General features: G+C 38.3%; 1 protein-coding gene across 1 annotated transcript in view; it reads left to right on the top strand.

Moving 5' to 3' along the window:
• Positions 1-2,233: 2,233 nt before the first annotated feature.
• The window catches only part of RASSF8 (Ras association domain family member 8), a 65,503-nt gene continuing 57,166 nt past the window's right edge, over positions 2,234-10,570 (top strand). The window contains exon 1 of the mRNA XM_006758928.2: positions 2,234-2,329. The gene's annotated coding sequence lies outside the window, so the exon portion shown is untranslated. The remainder of the gene's footprint in view (positions 2,330-10,570) is intronic.

The following is a 10,570-nucleotide window of genomic DNA, read 5'->3' as shown; positions in this document are numbered from 1 at the left end:
TAGGACATGTATTTTTCAAACTGGTCTAAACAAAAATGATTGCGTGGCTACTTAAAAATAATTGATCATATAATTTGCTTGTCTTATCTTTCTCCTTTGTTCTTGATTTCCCGCATGACATTTAATTACAAATTGTAAGACTCACAATGCATTTCAGTTCCTATGGTTTATGGATCAGTTTATGAGCCCCATAGGGAAAGGTGCAGGAAAAAGTGGAATACTTATTAGAAGCAGCGTGGGTTATGTAAATACCCTGGGATGGGAGTCTGGTAGGAAGAAAGCAAATACCTGAGTTCAGATCAGGGCTCCACCATTCGCTGGCCATGTGAGCCTAGAAATCTTTTTGAAATCTTAGTTTCCTTGTCCACAGAAAGGGTATTCTAGGATTTACCTTCACAAGGCGGTGAGCAGTGTTTCTGAGTTGTGCAGTGTTGCCTGGCACTTATTTACTGAGTGCCTACTATTCTCTAAAGGCAGGAACTGGGTTCTGGTCAGGTCACCTCATCTTTCTGAACCTCAGTCCCAGTGTGGGGTGTGCAGGAGGCAGCGGGTCAGTGATTCTCTCTCATCATTGATGTTTCTACTAGAAGCCCAGCGCCCGAAAACATGCAGCCTCGCCCACCCGTGCCGGTCTTTGGTCATTAGGGCGTTAGGGACACAGACCTTTTATATATATATTAGGATTTCTCTCCCCCTCTTCCTCCCTCTCTGGATGACTAAGAACTCAAAGAGCAGTCCGGCCAGCATCGTGGCTCAGTGGCTGAGCATCAGCCTATGCACTAGGAGGCCACAGTTAGGTTCCCTGTCAGGGCCTATGCCCTGAACATCAGCTGCCTCTTTACGTCCCCCATGGGCTTGCAACTTGGGAATTGAACCAGTGACCTCTCGGTGTCTGGGATGGTGCTCAGTCCACTGAGCCACACCAGCTGGGCTCCTCTGGCTTCTTTAGAAGATAAGTAGTAGGTCCACTGAGACCAGGACTCTAACCCATCTGATATAAGAGGGTGAAACAGGAATTCTGTGATATCTAGTTGGCTTCACGCCTACTCATTTTCATTAGAAAAAAATTTAATGTGATTGCTAGTCTCTTTTTCTTGTAAAACTTGGAAACATGCAGTAAGGCATCTTTGCACTGCAGCTGTAACACTATGTAAAAAATAATACGGAAATGAATGGCATTTTTATAAAAACTATTAAGTTATATGAAGTGTTAGTTTAGTAACCAGATTTGGAGACAATGTCTCCATTCAAGGTTATAGTAGCTGAGCAGGGAGAACCCAGGTAAGGAAGGGGGGAGGCTTTGGACTAACTTCTCCCTTGCTCAGTTGTGTTTGAAGTTTATACATTTTCTGGTAGCTTGCATCAGATTTGGGGGCTTCCAGCTCTTTCTTTTTACCCTCTTTCAAATTTAATATTTCATATTGTTTTGTAACTAAGAATTTGTAACTTTTTGGTGGCATTTTCTATTCATAATAAAAGTTGTTCAGTTTCTTGGTATATTAAAAAAAATTGTTGAAGGAAGATGGTCTTGTTACTAAAGTAAACCTTTCTATAAATAAATGCAGAAACATCTGTGAAGGGCATAGTCTGAATGTAGCAGACATAAGAATTGCGTCAATTCTCGCCATGTAGCCAAGATTTCTTTCTTAGGCTTTCTTTCTAACATCATGGCAGAGTTTCACATTCTCACAGCATTAGGCGATAGAGTGGTCAAAGAACTGGTGCCAAGTTACACTCTTTGCTACCCAGTGGTTGTAATGTGTACTCACCAAGGAAAAGTGCAGCGTGCTTTTGTTTGTATTTTTTAGTAACGAAAGCTTGACTCTCTCCTTCAGCTTCATTTTTAGGCCCTGTCCTTAGGCAATTTTCCAAATATCTGTTAAACTGCTTTCAAGAAATTATTGTGGGATCGCAGGGAGCTTTGGTCAGGAGAAAAACGAGGCAGGAAGTCTTTCCTAGAACACCATAGGCCCATCAAATGACCTTTTTAAGAAACAACTGAAATTCCTTTCCCAAAGGCACAAAAAATACTAATTGAAACCAAACCAAACAAACCCACCCCACAAGTACTGCAATTCAAATGACTGAAGGGAGGGTCTGCAAGGGGAGGAGAAATTCTTGGGAAAACGATTTGAAGCTGAAAGCTTGTGTATTTTTGCTCTTTAATGATTATGAGTTACAACGGGGTGATTTAGTATTTTTAAGATAAAAGTTAGCCAGGCCAATGAGAACACTGTGTACCCTTTCAGGTGCCTGTGCCTGGTGCTCCACCCTCCCTCAAGACTACCTCACACTCTTCCCCCTTGAGGACAGACTCTGGCTCAACAAGGTGAGTCTGTAAGTTTGTGCTCCTTACTGCATCCTAGAAGAGTATCACTTACAGGGATTTTAAAAAAAATAGTTTTTCAAAGTTTGGTAGGTTTTAAGAATTGCAGTCACTGTGAACTCTTAAGAATCATTTGTAAGCCCTTTATTTAGGTAAGTGTCAGTATGGTTAACAGTGGTATCTTTTGCCACTCTAATGTTAATCCTAGGTTCAAATTTGGGTTGATGCTGCTAGCATTCGGTTCCAAATTTGGACTCCGAGGCAAAATTTTACAAACTATATCACCATTCTTGGGCTTCCTGAACACACTTCTAGTAATGCTTTAAACCAGGGGTGGGAAGCATCCTGCCCATAGGCTATATTAGGCCCACAAAATCATTTGGTCTAGCCCTAAGCGGTTTGCCTCACTGGATAGAGTGTTGGCCGGCGAACCGAAGGGTTCCAGGTTCAGTTCCCATCAAGGGCATGTATCTTGGTTGCAGGCTCCATCTCACATTGATGTTTCTCTCTCTCTGTCTCTCCCCTTCCCTTCCACTCTCTCTAAAAATCAATGGAGAAAATGTCCTCCAGTGAGGATTAACAAAAAACAAAACGAAAACAAAATCATTTGGTCCAGCCCTGCCAAGGCATTACGGTTGAGTTAATTAAATGTTTGACCAAATATAGCAGGCAAATTTTTAAGTTGATGATTTTGTATGGTCCTGATTAGGCAGGCAAGCAGGCAAGTGGTTAGGAGCCAGCGGTCCTGGATTATGAGAGGATGTCTGACTGCCAGTTTAGGGATGTCTAAACTGGCAGTTGGACATCCCCCAAGGTGTCCTGGATTGCAAGAGGGTGCAGGCTGGGCTGAGGGCCCCCTCCCATGCACGAATTTTGTGCACCAGGCCTCTAGTGATGTTATAAATATCCAAATGGCCCTTGGCATAAAAAAGGTTCCCCACCCCTACTTTAAATGGACAGTCTCTTATAAACCAGAGACCTACGCATTTTTCTAGCAGTGAAAGGCTAGAAGGTTTCGATAAGTCTGAAATACATCCTATAGTTTGAGCTTCCATCTCTTCAGTAGTGTTACTAGTTGGCTCCATTAAGTAAAGGCACACAGAATCCTTGGAGGTGAGAATACACAACTAAATTATTTTCCACTTGCTTTTCATATGTTTGATGTGTATAATCTCTTAATCTCTTGAACATGCAAGTGACTTACTGGTCCCAGGAGGGAATATAGTTTGACTTTATTTGTAGTAAGTGAATTACTTATGAATAAACTGTTCACATTTTACAAGTGAATAAACTGTGTAAGGGTACCAACCAGCATGCTGTCTCATAAATTCCTTAGTTCATTTGCAAAAGTTACGTGTTTGCATTTTTGCCTAGATGATGAATTTCAGGGGTCTCACATACATCCATTCCCCCATGGAATAAAAAAGTATAACCTTAGAGCCTTCTAGTAATTACTAGACTGTGTGGAAGGAATGGATTTCTGGAAGCACAAGTCTGTATTCTCATTGATTCACTTGTTCTGGACTCTGTTGCATGGTTTGTGGGTTAGGAAGCCAGGGCTAGGCCAAGAGTGTTGAGAGTCAATGACAGTCTGATTATAAAAAAGGCAGTTGTGTATGTCCATGTGAGACCTGAAAAATCCTAGTTGAGCCCTGCTTGTTGTAGCGCCTATTTGTAATACAGTCTAAAGAAGAAAAGCATAAGAAAAAAAAAGTATTATGTAGCTAAACTGACTAAAGTTCTCTCCATGATTAGATAGGCACTTAAATTTTAGTTTTAGCTTCCACTGCTGATAAAGCTGTTTCATAAATCTTACTTTTATACATCAATTATTTCTGTCCAGGTGGGTTTATATAGTATTAAATTATACCAAGAAGGAATTGTAGTTCAAGTTTAGTATTGAGGGATTGTGTACATTGAGTTTGAACAGCTTAATTACTTTGTTTCTTTTTGAAAGCTACTAGTTATCCGCTAATACAGGTAGGAGATGTATGAGTTGCTTAGAGTTTGCTGCTGAAAAGTTTTCATTTTTTCATTGTTTCTGTTCAAAGGCTCAGTACACTAAAAATTAAATGACTTTGATTCTTGACTTCAAGTGCAAAGAGGCTCCTTTAGCACACTGCTTTATTTTCCTTTTGAAATTAAGTTTTGTTTGTTTTACATAAATGAAGGGCTCCTGGGCTAGGGTCTAGCTAGCTATGCATGACATTTGTAAAACTTTTTGCCTGTGCTGGTTACTGAAGTAACCCAGCTTACTCACAGAGAGAAGGGTATGTGAGTTCCCCAAGTCTTTATGAATGAGGCATCTAATTTTAGACATGCTAACTTTGATGAGCAACAAAACCAGCTTGTAATTCTCAGTATTGTTACACTGCAAACAACCTTAAGCTTTTTTCATGGAGTTACTTTAAATTTTTAATGTCTTGCAATCAGATTATCTCTACTAAAGCACATTTTCTCCATAAAGATGCAGTTTTCCCCATCATTATTCTTTTAAATCATAATGATAGAGAATAATTCAGTTTATTACAAGGCATCTTTGTTAGGTTTATAAATTTGAAATTATGAGAGCAAACCCATATTTTCTGTTAAAAAAGACAGATTGGGTAAAACAAATAAGACTTTAATATTGTTTATTTGCTTCTCTTTCTGCTTGAAATAGGACTTCCCCAATCCCCTTTTCTTGTACCTTCCTGTAAAACCATTACTGAGGGGGAAATAACAATAAACAGGATTTAGCTCTATACATTTCCTTCAAAATGGCCTTGCAAATAATTTCCCATAGTTTCTGTGATGAAGCATATGGTGGTAATATACTGTGCCTCTGGTAATGAGGAGTAATTTCAAAATACTCCCCACATTTTATATTTTAGGCGTGTGTGTGTGTGTTTTCAGGTTAGGTTTTTATGTGCTTATTCTTGGTTTTCATGGTTTAGATTGGGACATTTCTGAATAAAACTGGTAAAGTGATGGTTTATTGTTGTTACAGGTAATTCATGCACACAGATTTTTAGGAAGCTTGAAATGATCTTGGGGAGAAAACAGCTTGGTAGAAGGGGGGCCATTTTCTGTAATTTAAGTTGTCATAGTAACCTGCATCAAGACACGTACTTGGAATCCAGGCCTGAAGAATTTCAGTGACAATAAACATTCCAATCGCATTCATCATCCGTTTTTTTTTTTTCTTCCAAGAAAGGAGCCATCTATTGTGACCTAATTATTTCATTTCTGTTTTTAGAACATGGGTAGCAGTTTGCATTTTTTAGCATTTTGAAACTTCCCTGGTAGAATAAAAAGGAAAAGTTTAGCTGTATATTTGAAGTTGACATTTTTGATGATCTCAAATTCATTTCAGGTGGCAAGATAGGTTCACTATATGGTTACTTAATGAAGAAAAAAAAACAGGATTGGAAAAAATTGACATATACATTTGTTAAATGCAAGGCTAATGTTAAGAGTATTGAAGTCTAGTTTTTACAAAATGCTGATCTGGGAATGTTTTTATTTTCCTAGTGTCAAATTGTTAATATTTTTATTTTATGTCATTTTGGGTTATTATCTTAAATACAAGTGTACTTAAGTAAAAAAAGATGAGCTATCGTTTTTATTAACAGAATGAGTTTACTTTGAGAAATTGTATCCAGATGTTATTTTTAGATGGGCTATCTTTCACAGATAATAGGATGTTTTTCCCTAAAGAAAAAGCTTTTTTTTTTATTTGCTTCTCTCTTGCCTTTTGCAAAATACTGTTTGTTTATTAAGATAATATGCAGTTAAAATTGTTCTCCATTAAGTAAGGAATGTTGAAATAGGATGTAAGGATGTGAGTGTCCATTCATTTTAAGAAATACACACATATATATACATACACACACACACACATACAAAATTAGAAGTTATGGGATGTAACTGTAGTTCTCTGTAGCTAAAAAGTGTTAATAATCTTACGTATGAGAATCTTAATCAAATGAGTAATTCTTTTAAAAACATAAATTTATAAAATTTAAACTTAGAAAGTATAAAAGTAGATTTAGAAAGCCTAAGCAGTCCATTTACTGGCAAAATGTAAAGGAAAATAAAATCACCCATTATCTCACTATTTAGAATATTCCTCACTTAATATTTTATAAGAAGTATCTGTAATTTTTTAAACAGAATTGGAATTAAGCTGTCAATAGCAAAAATACTAATAAGGTATTAGTATTAATACTAATAATACTAGTAAAACTAGTGAAACTTTATCTTCTTTTAGAATTAAGAGCATAACCAGCTATTATCACTCTAACTAAAATAGCATTGAAATATCAAGGTAGTGAATTAAGAAAAGAAAAAGGACTGAAAGAGAGAATTGGAAAGCATAAAATTTTATAGTTAATAAATCACCAAGATGATAAACTGAAACTAATAGAGTGTAGTAAGTTTTCATTATATATAATGTAATGTGACCTATATAGTAGTAATAACCAGTTCAAAAATATGAGGGAAAAAAAGAGCCCATTCATAGTAGCAACAAAAAGTATGCTGAAGATTAAACTTTGTAAGGAATGTGAATGGCACGTAGGGAAGGAAACTATTAAACTTTACTGGGAAGATGTGGACACACTTTCGAGATACAAAGACAATTAAGTAATTATTTTCATTCTCTTTATATTTGTAAGTTTAATATAATTTCAATCAAAATCTCAGCATTAATCTTTTACAGGTCATTGATTCTGAATTTCATTTTCATAGAAAAAATCAGAGCCACAAAATGCTTATATACAGAGGAATAATAATGTAGGAGAACCTGTAATGTTAGATATTAATAAAAATATAGTATGGTGTTATAAAACAGACAAATATTTGGAAGTGAAAAGAAAGCCCAGAAGAATGTTGTATTGATAAAATGCCATCTATATATATAAAAGCCTAAGTGACCATTATAACCAGTAGACCGAACAACTGGTCAACTGAACAACCGGTAGACTGGTCGCTATGATGCGCACTGACCACCATCTATGTATATAAAAGCCTAAGTGACCATTATAACCAGTAGATCGAACAACTGGTAGACCAGTTGCTATGACGCGCACTGACCACCAGGGGGCAGACGCTCAGCGCAGGAGCTGCCCCCTGGTGGTCAGTGCGCTCCCACAGCCAACCTACTGTGTCCGGCCAACCTCCCATTGTCCCTCCCTTCCCCCAGCTGGCTGGGTGGTTAGTGCACTCTCACAGCCAACCTCCTGTGGCTGGCCAAACTCCTGTGGTCCCTCCCCCCAATCAGCCCCAATCACTGGCCAGGCCAAAGAACCCTACCTGTGCATGAATTCATGCTCCGGGCCTCTAGTGTTCATACAATGCAACTATAAGGTAGACTACTCTGTAGCCAATAACAGAATCTGTTTGTTTACCTATTTACCCACCTACTTATCTAGTTTGTTTATTCAATTAAATGGAAAAATAATAGTAACTTAAAAAGTGACAATGTAAAGACATAACCTATCTATACTAATAAAAGAGTAATATGCAAATTGGTCACAATGCCCTCATAGTCACGACTGGATATGCTAGTCATGACCAGATATGCTAATTAATCATGACCAGTATGCAAATTGACCATCACTCCAACACACAAGATGGCCGCCCCCATGTGGTCAAAGATGGCTGCCCCCATGTGGCCACAAGAGGACTGCCACAAGATGGCATGCTGGAGAGGGCAGTTGGGGGTGACCGGGCCAGCAGGGGAGCAGTTAGTCATTGATCAGGCTGGCAGGGGAGCGGTTAGGGGGTGATCAGGCTGGCAGGCAGGCGAGCAGTTGGGAGCCAGCAATCCTGGATTGTGAGAGGGATGCCCGACTGCCCATTTAGGGCCTAAAGGGGTAGTCAGACATCCCCTGAGGGGTCCCAGATTGGAGAGGGTGCAGGCTGGGCTGAGGGACACCTCCAGTGCATGAATTTCATACACCGGGCCTCTAGAGTGTGTGTGTGTGTGTGTGTGTGTGTGTTTATATGCGTAATATGCGAAGTATCTGACCGTTTGTTCTATCAGTAGCTATGACACTCACTGATCCCCAGGCGGTAGATGCTCTGACTGGTTGGTTAGTCCTCTCGCAATCCGGGACTTCTCGGAGGATGTTAGAGAGCCGGTTTTGGCCTGATCCCTGCAGGCCAGGCCAAGGGATCCCACTGGTAAACAAATCTGTGCACCGGGCCTCTAGTATGAATTATAATATCCTTATATCATCACATATTTTTAAAGCATGTGACGATAGACATGCTTACATACATAGACAATAAATTAGAAGGCAGTATACAAAAGTACTAATGATGATTATCTCTAAGAACTACAGGAAAATAATTTTTGTTAGCTTTAAATTGTTATTACAGATTTTTTAATACAAACATATGTATATTCAGAAAGTTGAAAATAGATTTAGGTTAAAAAAACAAATATCTAATATTTCATTATATGCCTTTTTGAAAAGAATGTACTTACTGTAAAGACATATTTTTTGTGATGAACTATACACAGAAATTAATAACAAGGGATCTACAGAGTCACTGGGCAGGGCTGAACAGACTGCATTCTTGGCTGCCATTCACATTAGACTGTGGTGTGTACCTGTGCATCTGGTATCGTGCTTCCTGGAGACGTGGGGCCCAGCATCCCTGGGAATGATAAAGAGCATTGTGTCCCTGTGTTTAATATATCTGGAAATTGCACAGCTGTTAGTTCTGTCTGTATAAATTACTTCAGCTGGGCTGTTGGGTAAGTTTTATGTGTAGATGTTTCTTCTGTGTTATGTACTTACTTCTCACACTTTCTTAATGGATCTTTGTAGTCCATTGGACTAACATTGTAGTTGGTGATCATAACTCACTGCACATGTGGTTCCTCAGTTTACAGTGGAGGGTTGATCTATATTGTTTGAATTAAGCACTTTTTTGGCACTGAAAGGCATGAATGATACTGTTGAACCACACCCACCTTTTCCTGTAAACTCTCCTGTGGTATGCAGTTTTTCCTTTGTGCTTTCCTGTTTCTTGGATGAATCATAATCTAAATAGACATTCTTTTGGTAAATATTTCAAGTATGAATTTTTATATGCATCTAGTAGACTGTGTGAATCAAGAACATTTGTGCATCCGCTGTAGAGCTATTTTACTTCCTTGGGGGAAACATCTAGCCGCACCTTGAAAATTGATAGAATAATTGATAATATACATACCAAATGTGTTTTTCTTATAATTTGTAAACAAGTTCTAATACTACAAAACATGAGGAAGTAATAGACCTCAAGGTTTGAATCATTTGCAAAAGGATAAAAGCCTTTTCACCATCACCTTCCATAGTTCTCCTTATTAGCCAATCTGTATTCACACCTAGTATTGCTATGTTTAGGTTTGCAGAGAATCTACTGGGAGTTAGACAGGTAGTAACTAATTATAGTCATGTCATAAATGATGCAGTAGTGGCATGAAGAAGGTGCTGTGGGAGCACTTTAACTGGGTAGAGGTGAAGGAAGGCTGTTTATGGATATCACTTGAGCAGGTGAGTGGGTTTCTAAGGAGTGGGAGAAGGCCAGCTAGGACAGCCTGGCAAACAGTATATGCAAAGCCTAGAAAGGAACATGGGAGCATGATGTGTTTGGGGCAAACAAGGGCAGCTGAGTGTGAATTATGGTAATTACTTGAAAGGATCAAAATGATTTAAAAGTAGACAAAGTTGTAGTTGGAGGATAAGTAGAAGTATTAATGATTTGGAGTAACCCAAACTTCAGATATCTCTGTAAACAGGAAGTTGCTCATGCTTTTCATTCTTGATAATTTGTGTATAATCTCAAGAAATTAAATATGTAACATATTCTTATGCTTGAAGAAGATATTGCTACTTTAAAATGTTCTTGCCTTTAAAATTAGATATAAATAGGTAACATTAAAAGCTATGCTGTTTCCAGCAAGTTGATTCAATATTCCATTCAGTTTGTTAATATTTTCTCCTGTGAGCTGCTCAGGCCACTTTTATTGTGCAGATTCTTTGCAGATTTTGCCTTACCAGAATGTGAATTGTGTGGAGGATGAAATAATTAAAGATTGCTCTTTTTCTTTTTTTATTTTTTCACTTTAATATATTTTTTATTGATTAAGATATTACATATGTGTTCTTGTCCCCACGTTACCCTCTACCCCCCACCCCGCTCTTGCCCTCCCCCCCGTTGTCCGTGTCCATTGGTTAGGCCTATATGCCTGCATGTAAGTCCTTT

This window comes from Myotis davidii, unplaced genomic scaffold (assembly GCF_000327345.1).
Source record: "Myotis davidii unplaced genomic scaffold, ASM32734v1 scaffold535, whole genome shotgun sequence".
NCBI lineage: Eukaryota > Metazoa > Chordata > Mammalia > Chiroptera > Vespertilionidae > Myotis > Myotis davidii.
This window is presented reverse-complemented; position numbering and strand designations above follow the sequence as displayed.